Source organism: Azolla caroliniana, unplaced genomic scaffold, assembly GCF_043228905.1.
Source record: "Azolla caroliniana isolate FFs.n. ecotype wild unplaced genomic scaffold, voAzoCaro1.0.p SCAF_6, whole genome shotgun sequence".
NCBI lineage: Eukaryota > Viridiplantae > Streptophyta > Polypodiopsida > Salviniales > Salviniaceae > Azolla > Azolla caroliniana.
The window spans coordinates 14,499,811-14,512,974 of record NW_028230441.1 but is presented as its reverse complement, the minus strand read 5'-3'; positions in this window follow the sequence as shown (position 1 = coordinate 14,512,974).

Here is a 13,164-nt window from a genome sequence, read left to right as displayed (position 1 = left end):
GAAGAAAACCTTAGTATCCGCAAACGAGAAGCTCCGCTGATCCACCTGAGAAAAGAGCCTGGTAAGCCGATTCGGCTACGATGAGTATATGGCGTACCATTACGCTTTTATGATGAAGGTAGCGACTTTACCAGAGCCAGAAACGTTTTTTGAAGCCGCGAAGGACCCTAGATGGGTTGGAGCAATGAACGAGGAAATGCAAGCACTCTCCAAAAAAGAAACATGGGATCTCGTTGCCCAATCACCGCACAAGAAAGCAATCGACTGGAGATGGATTTACAAGGTGAAGTATAATGTTGACGGCTCCATAAACCGCTACAAAGCTCGACTCCTAGCGAAAGGATATGCACAGACACATGGAGTCGATTACGAAGAGACATTTGCCTCGGTGGCAAAGATGACAATTGAGCGGACCGTACTCACACTCGCAACAACAGAAAGGGTAACATCTACACCAGATGGACGTCACGAATGCCTTTCTTCAAGGCGAATTAGAAGAGGAGGTGTACATGGTACAAACATCCAACTTCAAATCCAACATTCATCCGAAAGTCGTCTGCCAACTCAAGAAGCCTGTCTACGGGCTTAAGCAAGCACCGCGTGCTTGCCATTCGAAGATAACACAATATCTTCATCAAATCGGCTTTCGAATGTCGAAATCCAACAACTCCCTCTGTGTATGAAATGAATCAGGAAGCGTGATTGTCATCATCCTCTACGTAGATGATCTAGGCATTGGAGGTGAAAGTCTAGTCGACATCAACAAGGCCAAGTCCCTCCTCTTCGGCAAATTCGAGATGACGGACATGAAGGAGCTCCATTACTTCCTTGCAATCGAAGTAATGTGGATTCTGACTGGTATTATGATCTGTCAACGGCACTACATCCTCAACTTGTTATACAAGTTCGGGAGGGCTAAGTGCAAATCTGTGGCAAGCCCTGTCAATCGAAACCGCAAAATAGATGTCGATTCTGGCACAGACGAGTGCGAGCCGACTCAATATTGTCAACTGATCGGGAGCCTCATCTATCTCACGATCACTCGACCCGACCTTAGTTATCCAATCAGACTCCTTAGCCTATTCATGCAAACTCCATGAGATATCCATTTCGATTGCGCTAAGCGAGTATTACGATACATGAGCGGCACAATGGATTACGACATTCTCTACAAATCGGCGACACCAATTCGACTCGAAGGGTACACAGATGTCGATTGGGCCGACTACAAAGCCGATCAATGATCAACATCTGGGTTTGTCTTCTCCCTTGGTAGTGGAGCGATTTCGTGGAGTCGCAAAAAGTAGCCGACGGTCACTCTTTCAAGTACGGAGGCTGAATACAGGGGTGCAGTCGTAACTGCATGTGAAGTCATATGGCTCAAGAGGATTTTGAAGGACCTGGTTGTTCCCATCAAGGATCTGATTCCCCTCTACTGCAACGACATGAGCAGTATTTATCTAGCTCGGAACCCGGTGTTCCAAACACGCACAAAGCATATCGAAGTGCATTATCACTTCATTCGAGAGCGCGTTCACACCGGAGATGTCAACCTTCAACACATCAACACAAATCTTCAAACGACCGACATCTTCACCAAAGCCCTAGGAGCCGACAAGCTCCGGCAATTCATGTTAGACCTTGGAATGACAATCCCTAACTTGCCAAGCTTGAGGGGGAGTACAAGAGAGAACCAAATACCGTCTGAATTGGGTACAAGCCGAAGCGGACACCAGAGATCATCCGAACCGGATACCAACAGAGGCGAAAATCAACCGAAAGGAACCAACCCGAGTTGACCTTGAGGGGCCATGTTGAGACTCAAGCTCAATATAGTGCAACGTGTGAACACACCCTTTGAGAATCTATGATCACTCAAAGGTCAAGAGTCATGCCACTACTCTCTACACATTAACTATGTGTCATAGAATCATGTTCTATGACACATAACTAATGAGTTCCATATTCCCCATGACTATGAGTCTTCACATTCCCCAAGAGAGAATAGTTGTTGTAGTGAGTTAATGAAGAGAGAGGGTGACCTTATATAAAGCACCCTTCTCCTACTTCATGCTAAGTCAGTTGTGACTCCTTCTAATGCCTCCTTTTTGTATTTGTTATTTTACTTGTGAATATACATCTTCTTCTTCTTGAGTATTTCATTTCTCTAGCTTATCTATCTTCTGTTTTCACTTCTCTCCTCTTTTTTCTCTCACACACATACACACACATCTCTTCCGTTGCACAAGAATCATATCCAATTCTTTACATTGTCTATCGACGAATATAACCATATAAATAATAAACGATGCCATGTAGAGTTCAACGATGATGTTGGGAAAGTTCGAATTCACATTTTTTGATCGAGCCTTTTAACCTAGGTAGAATACAAAATAATAAAGTAGTTACAAATCATGAGGAACCTAGTTTATGTAATGTTGACGAGGATTGTATCAATAAGCCTCTGAATTTTCAAAGACTTCCACGACAAGTGAGTGTTAAAAGATACATTTTTTTGTGTTCAGATCGCCAAATTGCCTTTGATATATGCAAGCCATGTTGTGGTGATCTTTTTCTTTCAAATTTTGGAAAGGCAAACTTGAGGGTATTGCGACAGAAGTATTTGTCACTTAATGGCGACAAACAAGATACTTTCTTGATTTCACATATGCAACTTGTTAAGGACCACACGACAATTTCAAGTTCTCTACATGTGGAATATTACCTTTCACTGAGTATGAAGAGTTGTTGAGTAGCTTTTAAGATTTCTTTTAGCATTGGTAACATGAGGTTCCAAAGAATTTCAACATCGATTCAATAAGGGCTCGTGGGTACCTTTCAACAATACAGAATTTGCATGTAAGGGTCTGATTGGGCAACATGCCATGAGATGGATGGGATATATATTTCTCGACGCAATGTGATGTTATGCCCACCACTGGAAGATTACATTTGTTAGATAACTTCACTCGTCGTGAGGTGTACCAAGCTTATAAGGATGCTATTAGAAAGTGTACCTTACATACAATATCGGCATTTTAATCGATTATGGAGATTGTAGTTGAACAATGTGGTCATACCCTGCAAGGTCCGGATGGGTGTTTGCTCTGTATGTGCAAGCTTAAAAAGCATGGCAAAGAGTGGCACAACAGGTGAAGAAATAAACAACTATAAGAATTTATTAAAAGAACATCGAGAAAGTTAAGCATTGGAAAGATCTAAAGTTATGCACCATCGTTAAAAAGCACTTCAATCACCAGAAAGGTATATGTGCCTGATTATAGATGGGATGGATCAGAAGAAAACTTGTTTGCCACACTTTAGAAGGTTTCCCAAGGATATTGGAGATGAATGGCTAATGCAGATGCACTTAGTAAGTTGTCTTCTATATTGTCAGAAAATAAGGCCTCAAGTGTTCCTAACTTATCCAAATATCCACAATGACCCTAATCTTACAATAACAGTGATGCAAAGAGTTTTGCAGACTTGACAAGATTTACTCCCGCTTCCTATGCTATCAATGTGATGCTTTCACACTTCTTATGCTGTCAAAGTTGATCACTGAAGTTTATACCCCAAAGCCAGATGTACAACATTTAGATGAAGTTTATGATTTTAAACGATTATATGTGAATGGTCATGGGACTCGATGTAGGGTTCTTGCTAAGCTTAATAATATAAGTTTTAACCATGTCTTCCTCATCAACAAAAGTGTGGTCCGTCACAACCAGATGATGTTGTATGTCAAACAATACTCATCTAGTTCGCAATGGGAGCCACAAGACGGACGTAAGCTCTTATTGCATTTCCCAGATGCAGTAATCTATGGTGTAGAACAAATGCCCTATGATGGCCACAAAAGATTGGCTACTAATAGTTCAATTGAAGAGCAAAAGATATATTGGATGCAACAGTGCCTTGAGGGAAAACACAAAAATATTGAGCGAACCAAAAAGTACGCTGGTGATCAGGATGTGGAATGGTGGAATAACTTCTTTAATGATCAACGTACAATATTAGATAACTACTTTGTGGGAGTATGGCCACTATAAAATCAATTCGAATGGAATATTGGTGGCCCATCAATGGAGAGCACGACTAGTTTACAACCACTAGATAATCTTGAATTGGATAATCTAGTTCATCCACAACAAGTATGATATTTACGTGGGACCAACATTATCGCATGTTGGTGAGGCGAGATGGCAAGACAATCTACATGAGTTGCAAGTTGGTATGCTCGTTGCAACATTAGTTGGGGGTGATAAGTTGGCCCATCCCTTTTGGATCGCTAAAATAATTGAAATTATTAAGGATGATGAAGGAAATCAAGTTCAATCCATTGTGGTTCATTGGTATCACACCTCTTCCAAAGATACATTTACTAGGAAGTACTCTTTACAGATAGTTAAGGATGTCGGAGGCACAAGAAGAAAGCGGACAAGAAAGAATCTACCCAGCACATCTACTCTAACACTTGATAATGTCGACATACTCATGTATGACTTCTCATTGACCAAAACATGTCATCAAAGATAGACTACAATCAAGATAATAAAAGAGAAGGTCCTAGATGTGCCTGTTGACGAATTACATATATGAACCAGGAGTATGTCTCATAATCACAGTGACGTTGGATTGTAATTGGATGAAGACAATGCATTGGTTGCTAGTGATGATGAGGATGAGACCTCATAAAGCTCTTCTAGTTCATTGGGTGGGTCTGAAGGGGAAGGTGTATCTTTGGGAAGTGATGGATATGAATATGGCGATTCACAAATATGTATAAATATACATGTTAGTCATTTTGTAATTTTTGTACGTTCTCTTGTAAACTTCACGTGTCGATTATTAGGGGCATATTTTGAAAGCTGTAAAATTTTGGACATGTTATAAATTAATATATTTTGATTCAATTTCCAAAAACCTTTGCGCATGTGATGGTCCTTTTTGTGAAATGACCTACTTTGTGTCTTTTTTGGACGGACTGTTCTTAAATTGCGACATATTACTTGTTTCAAATGACCCGATGTTAAAAACATTCTACACATAGAATGTGCTTACTGAGCACTTTTATCCAAGTCTTTAAAAATACTAACAAAACTACTAACAAGTACTTCAATGCTCGAACTCAGCTACTGACACTAACTCCTAGGATAACTACCTAGTAGTCTTGGAGTGTGGATCAGGTTGAGCTTGTCCCCTCAACACTCCTCCTCAAGCTCAACTTGAGATCGGTTCTCAGTGTTAGTCTTTGTTGATCCTTGCAGTCAGTTTCTCCTGGCCTCTTCTCGTCTTGCTCGTGCTCCTAAACCTGTCCAGTTCCATTTCCCACGACCCGTCCAGTTCTGAGCACCTAGACCTTCTCAGTCGGCTTGTCTGTTCAAGAGGCCCATCTCAGCTCCTTCGCTATTGTGAATTTGATGCTTCTCGACCCGCCGGTTCCTCCATGTCGGTGTCGACTTTTGCTGCCTTCTTGTCCACTTGGCCTTGAGTTGATCTTGTCTGAACTAGATGTCTCCAATTTGACCTCAATCTTTAGACCATGTCTAGGTCTTGTCCTTCTTCTTCCCGTCGGCTCTGTCCTTCTTGACACTACCGTCGTCGCCACTCGTTCCGACTTTATCGGATGTGCTAACTTCTTAAGTTGACTCGGCTCCCTTTTTCTCCTTCCCGATCGGGTTCAGCTCGCGTTCCCGGATGCTGGCTGCCGGCTCACCGGCTCTGTCGCCTGTTGCCGCCAGTTTTGGTTGGCAAAATATCTTTAAGACACCATGCACTGTGATCGATCGATCCGTCCGATTTGCGTCCCTTTGGTCCGACCCACACCACATCCCGATCGGGTTCAGTCCGCGTTCCTGGATGCTGGCCGCCGGCTCACCGGCTCCGTCACCTGTTGCCGCCGGTTTTGGTTGGCCAAATATCTTTAAAACACCATGCACCGTGATCGACCGATCCGTTTGATTTGCATCCGTTTGGTCTGACCCACACCACATCCCGATCGGGTTTAGCCCGCATTCCCGGATGCTTGCCGCCGGCTCACCGGCTTCGTCTCCTGTTGCCGCCGGTTTTGGTTGGCCAAATATCTTTAAGACACCATGCACCGTGATCTATCGATCCATCCGATTTGCATCCGTTTGGTTCGGCCCAGTTCGCATCCCGATCGGGTTCAGTCCGTGTTCCCGGATGCTGGCCGCCGGCTCACCGGCTCCGTCGCCTATTGCCGCCTGTTTTGGTTGGCCAAATATCTTTAAGACACCATGCACTGTGATCGCCCGATCCGTCCGATTTGCATCCATTTGGTCCGGCCCAGTCCGCATCCTGATCGGGTTCAGTCCGCGTTCCCGGATACTGGCCGCCGGCTCATCGGCTCCGTCGCCTGTTGCCGCCGGTTTTGGTTGGCCAAAAACTTTTACAAGTAGCTAGGCCACCACCCACTCATCCAATTAGCTTAGTTCAAGTCCAATTAGCTTTGTCCCACTCCCATTGGCATTGAGACCAGATCCACCATCCATTTGAAGTGTATGGTGAGCGGGTATGTCGGTCGTAGCTCATCACGATGACGTATATTCGAATGTACTTGGCATGTTTCGCATGTGGACACGAAATGGAGTACATCTTTGTACATGCTTGGCCACCAGTACTTCTCCTTCAACTTCTCGAACGTCGCCCATGTTCCTCTATGACCTGCCCAGGCACTCTTGTGGAATTCGGTCATTAGCGTCACTTACTCTTCTTTCTTCACCACCACTCGACGTGGTATTCATGTCCTTTTTTGGTGTCGCCAAAGGAAGCCTCCCTTCATTGAAGGCGTGGAGGGTTAGCATGTCCTTGTGTTCCGCCGATAGTCGAGCTATCTTGAAGAAGTCGAGGGTGACGTCTTCATCTTCCGAAATCATGCCACTTTCATTCTCAAATCTTGCCCTCGACAGCATGTCAACCATGATGTTCTTCTTCCCTACAATATGGCGGATCTTTGGGTTAAAAGACTTGATATAGGCGATCGATCTTAGCATATCTAGATCTGGTGTCGCACATCCTGAGATCATCTCAAGGATTGGGAGACAATCTGTCTCAATTATTACTTCCGACCCGATCAAGAAGTCTTTGTCTGTCCTCACTGCCGACACAATACCCCAAAGTTCCCGCTTGACTTGGGCGTATCTTTGTTGTCATTCACTGAGAACCTTTGCTCCAAACCGGATGGCATACCGCGCATTATCTTCTCCTTCTTGGTTGATGACCCACCCGATTCGGGTTGGGCTTGTATCTACAGTCACATAAATCGGCTTCCCTTTCTTAGTGTTGGAGCTTCAAGAACTGGTTTCTTCAATCTTCGCATCACGTTTGTGTGCTCGTCTCACCATTCGAACTTCATTCTTTTCTTGAGCAATCCATATAAATGCTGGGCGACATGAGCGTAGTGCGGAATCCAGATATGATAAAACGTGCATGCTCCAAGGAACCTTCGAACCTCCGTTTGGTTTACGCATTCTTCTTTCATATCCTAGATCACGTTCACCTTGGATGGCGAAGGCTTCTGGCCGTATGCTCTGCACAAGTGACCTACCACCAAGATCTCTGGTTGCCAGAATGCGGATTTTTCTCCCGAAAATGTCAAATTCGCATCTTCGAGTCTTTGGAGCACCTTCTCACAATCTTTCATATGATCCGCAACGAACTTTCTACACCCTTCCTTATCTTTCGATTCATCTTTCTCCTCATCCGAACATCCTTTTATCGGTATATCATCCAAGAATGGCATCGTGATGTCAGGGATGCAATCCTTCAAGACCTTGTTCATGGCATTCACCATATGAGCCACCGAGTTCGTTGTACCTTGAGGTAAGCTACACATCTGCACGAGCCCGATCGGATTCCTCATGGTTGTAATGTCACGACTGTCAATCGCCAACTGTAATTGGTCATATCTGGAGTAGAGATCACCAATGGAGTAGATAGACCGACCCGCAAACGCTTCGGCAAATTCATCCACACTCGGACCAATTCCAACATTCCGAATTGTCACTTTGTTGACGGGTTGACGATCTTGGATGAATCGCAATGATCCATTCTTCTTCGGCACCGTGAACCACCTATTAGAATAGGGAGCATTCGACGATTCCAAAATTCCCATATCCACCTTTTCCTTTAAGACCTCAATCAGCTTCGGTAGGTGTGCTCTCGGAGTTGGTATTGGTTTCAAATTCCAAGGCACGTGCAGCACTGTGAAGATCACCATTGGTTCTATCGTCCTTGGATCAGCACATCCGATTTCTTGTGGGAAAAATGTGAAAGCCTTCCCATGTCTCTCAAGCATGTCGCGAAACATTCGCTCTTCTTCGAGGAGGAAATCCTCCCTTCCAACTCGTAGCTTTCCCTTCGTCTCTTTGGTGAAGACATTACCTATTGCCTTCGGATCCCTTAAGCTTGGATCATTAGCGACTTCCTTCATCTTTTGCCAGCTATCTTCCGGTAGCGGAACCACAACTGGCTTGATCTTCTTATCCACCGTTTTATATTTTGTGTTTGTGTCAGTTTCCTTCATCAAGATGTTTCGATGATATTCATCGATGATAGCGTACATGTTGATGGAGTTAACCGAAATCACGTGTTGATTGTGAAGATAGCTCAAGTCCACAACTTCCTCGATTTCGCCGATGATATCGTTAAATGAGGCTTCTTCCATAATATGAGTCACAAACTCTTCTTCTTCTATTATGTTTTCTTCTTTCAGCATCTTCTCGAAGTCTTGTATCCGACGCTTGTCCTTCTTGTCGGGTAGAACTAGTTTACATGCACCACTAGGTGTGACACATGTTGCTTCTCCTCGCAATCCACGAGCTCTATTTTCTTGTGGGGACTTGTGATTGCTCGGACTATTTGTGCCCCATATGCTCCAATAGTCTGCTCTAAAAATCCGGGGATTCGGCTCCAAGACTATCTCGATTTCTTTCATGATTAGCTCGCACCGTTAGGAATTGAATAGATCTTTTATTGTCAAGACTCTTCATTCGCGCGAAGGCTGCTCCATTATCGAACACCATGGTCTCCATCCGGGATGATGTGATATACGGTTGTCCTAGGATGACAGGATGTGACACCGATTCTTGCACGAAGAAGTGTTGATCCATCCCCACATCCCCTATCGGGACTTTAACATTGGAACAAGCTCCGTACAAGTCCTCCATAGACTTTGTTGCCACTCGAATCTTCCATCCGTGGTTTGTATAGATTGGCCATCTTCCTTTTTTGTAGAACTTAGTTGACATGAGGTTGATCTCCGAGCCATGGTCGGTCAAGGCTACCACAATCTCTTTCTTCTCCCCGATCTTCACTGGCGTCTCCGTTGTTGCTCATGCCCAATGAGGTCGAGTATAGTGGTTGTCCACCATATCTTCATCGACTTCGTCCCTTGCCATCGTTATGGCATTTGTTTTTGCTTTTTCTGGATTCTCTTCTTCCTCGTCCGATTGTTGCCTCTTTCTTTTTACAAGGTTCATGATCGTGTCATGGAACTCCTTCGTAATGCCGAGTAATTTCCTCAAGGACAAAGTCACGTGGTTATCAAGAACGCGTTCCTCGAGAATCTTCTTCAGTTCTGTTGTCTGCTCTATGTCCGACCTTAGCTTATAGGTAGGCATAGTCCTTGTCTTTCAAGCGGGGTCTTCGACACCAACCTTCACGGGCCGAACCGTTTCTTCGACTCATTTGCTTGACTCCCCTTTCTGGCTTGAGTCTCCTTCCTCAGTTTGTAAAGGTCGACTCGTTTCTGCATCTTCCTTCTTTTTCAAGTTCCTTGTTTCATGTTTTTCTGGATGGGCCTTGCTGTTCTATTCTTTTTCTCTTTTCTTTGACGAATGCCTCATGGTTGTTGCACATCACTTCTGCGAGTATGGTGTTGTCATCCACCAGATCCGACCACCTGGTTATGCTTTGCATGCTTCGGTCCGCAAGCTCTACCTCGTTCGATGTGACCTTCCCCATTGTAAAAAGTAACGTGCGGAAGCAAGTATGAAGACCAAACAGAAGGAAGGAAACTCAGGTTTAATGGAGAGCTTGAGCGTACACGGTATACGCGGGAGAGACAGAGAGAGTGAGACAGAAGACACAAAAAACTATATTCAACAATAATACTCAGTCTGTACATAAGACGTGCTCAGTGAACACTTTTATACAAGCCCTAGAAGGACTGACCGAAGTACTGACAGTACTTCAATGCTCATCAAGAGCTCCTACACTAACTCCCAAATATATTCCTTACGGAATATCTTTCCTAACGACCTCCCGATTTACGCACTCGGCCTAACCGATCGGTCCCAACCGATCCGGTCCTCGGCTTCTTCAGCCGAACCGGCCGATGTTGAGCTTGTCTCTCAACACTCCCCCTCAAGCTCAACTTGAGGCTCTTCGGGATCCCCGGGCACACAGCTCCGGTTCCTCCTGGCTTCACGCCTCGCTCGCGCTCCTCGACCTGTTCGACTCCGCGCGCTTCGACCCTTCCGGTCGGCTTGTCTGCTCATGCGGCCCTTAGCTCTTCTGTTGTTGCGGTGTTGATGCTTCTCCTGCTGCATTTTCTTCCGCTTGGGCCTCGGTTGATTCAACGTGTCTGAATCAAACATCTGCACTGACTCGGCTACCTCCGATCGGTTTTCACTCTCGTCCAAGTTGGCTGTCTCCAACTCGTCTTCAGTCTTCTCACCTTCGATGGCGTCATCTTCCCCATGCGTGGTTGGCTTCGGCTCTCTCCTTCGGTTGCTCCCCTTCTGTCTGCTTCCAAACTTTTCCGCGGGTCCGCCCTCGGCTTCTTCAGCCGATTCGATGTCAAACTTGTCAACCGACTTGGTGTCGCGGTGTCCGCTCCTTTCCTACTGCCTTGCTTGGTCGTTCGGGACTGTTCTCCCCCTCAAGTTCGGCACGTCAAGGTGACACAACCCGAGCGCACCTGAGAATTGCCGCAACTTGTCCAGACCAAGAGGCTTGGTGAAGATGTCGGCAGCCTGCCGATCCGTCGGAACGTACTGAAGTTCGACTTCACCGGAAAGGACATGCTCATGGACAAAATGATAGTGCACCTCAATGTGCTTGGTCCGTGCGTGAAAAACGGGGTTTTTCGCGAGCTCGATGCTGCTGACTGAGGTTGTCGCAATAGATCGTCGTCGGATCTGACACCTCCTCTTGCAGGTCCTTAAGAAGCCGCTTCAACCATATGGCTTCGCATGTCGCGACAGCCGCTCTTCGGTACTCAGCTTCGGTGCTCGACAGTGCAACTGTCGGCTGCTTCTTACTGCTCCACGCGATCACAGCACTCCCGAGGGAGAACGCATATCCGGACGTGGATCGGCGATCAGCGGCGTTGCCAGCCCAATCAGCATCGGTGTAGCCGACTAACTGCGCGGCTGCACCGGTCCGATATAGTAGTCCACGGTCCTTAGTGCCGCTTACGTACCGCAGTACGCGTTGTGCACACTGAAGGTGCTCCTCGGTTGGTCGCGCCATGAACTGACTGATCACCCCGACCGGATAACTGAGGTCGAGTCGGGTGATGGTCAAGTATATGAGGCTTCCGACAATTTGTCGGAATCTCGTCGGGTCGCATACCTTTCCCGTATCGGGACAAAGCTTGATGGTTCTGTCCAGAGGAGTCAAGATGGACTTACAATCGGCCATCCCGAGTTTGAAGAGCATACTCAGCACGTAATGACGTTGGCTGATCAATATGCCTTCGGGGGTACGGATCACTTCAATCCTGAGGAAGTAATGAAGGTCTCCCGGGTCCTTCATGTCGAACGATGCCGCAAGCTGGAGCTTCACGCGGTCGATTTCACCTAGGTCGGCGCCGATGATGACCAAGTCATCAACATACAGTAAAATACTAACCGGTCCGAGTCGACCTTTCCGGATGAACAAGGAAGAGTCCGATTTTGACGTGACGAAGCCCAACGGACGCAGTTGTTGCATGATCTTCGCGTTCCAGGCACGCGGGGCTTGCTTCAGTCCGTAAACGGACTTCTTCAGTCGGCATATTGCCGAGGAGTTCGTTCTAGAGTGAAATCCGGGGGGTTGTACCATGTACATCTGTTCCTCAAGGTCACCTTGCAGGAACGCATTCTTTACATCCATCTGACGTAAGTGCCACCCCTTGGTCGTGGCTACTGCGAGCAAAACATAGACGGTCGTCATTTTCGCGACCGGCGCAAACGTCTCATCGTAGTCGATGTCGTGTTTCTGCGCGTAGCCCTTTGCCACTAGCCGAGCCTTGTACCGGTTGACCGAGCCATCGGTGTTGTACTTGACTTTGTACACCCATCTACACCCGATCAGCTTCACACCCTTCAGTGCGTCAACCAGGTCCCAGGTCTCGTTCTCCGCCAATGCGTGCATCTCTTCCTCCATCACGGCGCGCCAATTCGCATCCTTCGCCGCTTCTGCGTAGCCCTCCGGCTCACGCACTTCTGCTACACGGGTCATGTACGCATACTGATGCGCCATGTACTCGTTGTAACCGAACCGCACAACTGGGTTCTTTTGGCGGGTAGATCGGCGTAATCTCACATTAGCCGATGTCGAGGCCTTCTCGGTCGACGCGGCCTTCACCTTTAAAGACCCGTCACCGGTTCCCTCGGAGTTGGACTCGCGTCGGTCTGTCTCGTTCCTTTCCGTGCCAGAATCCGACACCTTCTTCTTCCCTTTCTCTTTGCGCATAAGCTGTCTCCTCGGTTTCCTGCGCGGGGAATGCACAGCTGAGTCTCCACTATTCGCCGGCTCTTCATCGGACTGGTCGTACCGACTCAGTCGTCCAATCGGTCCACTTAACCAGAGTGAAATCGGACTCTCTTCGAGGGTCTCGATTTCGGGCTCATCCAGAGGCATCTCGGCCTCGCTGACCTCATCATCAGAACTTGGATTTCAGTCGGGGTTCGGAGTCAGGGGCAGGTACCAGGACACGGACTCGTCAAACACAACGTCACGGCTAACACGCGCTTGTTTGGTGCGAGGGTTATAACACTTATAACCCTTCTGCTCGTCCGAGTAACTGACCAAGATGCATTTCTCGGCCTTTGCGTCCAGCTTCCTCCTTTTCTCCTTCGGTACATGCACATAGGCGATGCTACCGAGCACCCTCAAGTGTCGCAAGTTTGGCTTCGTTCCGAAATATAGCTC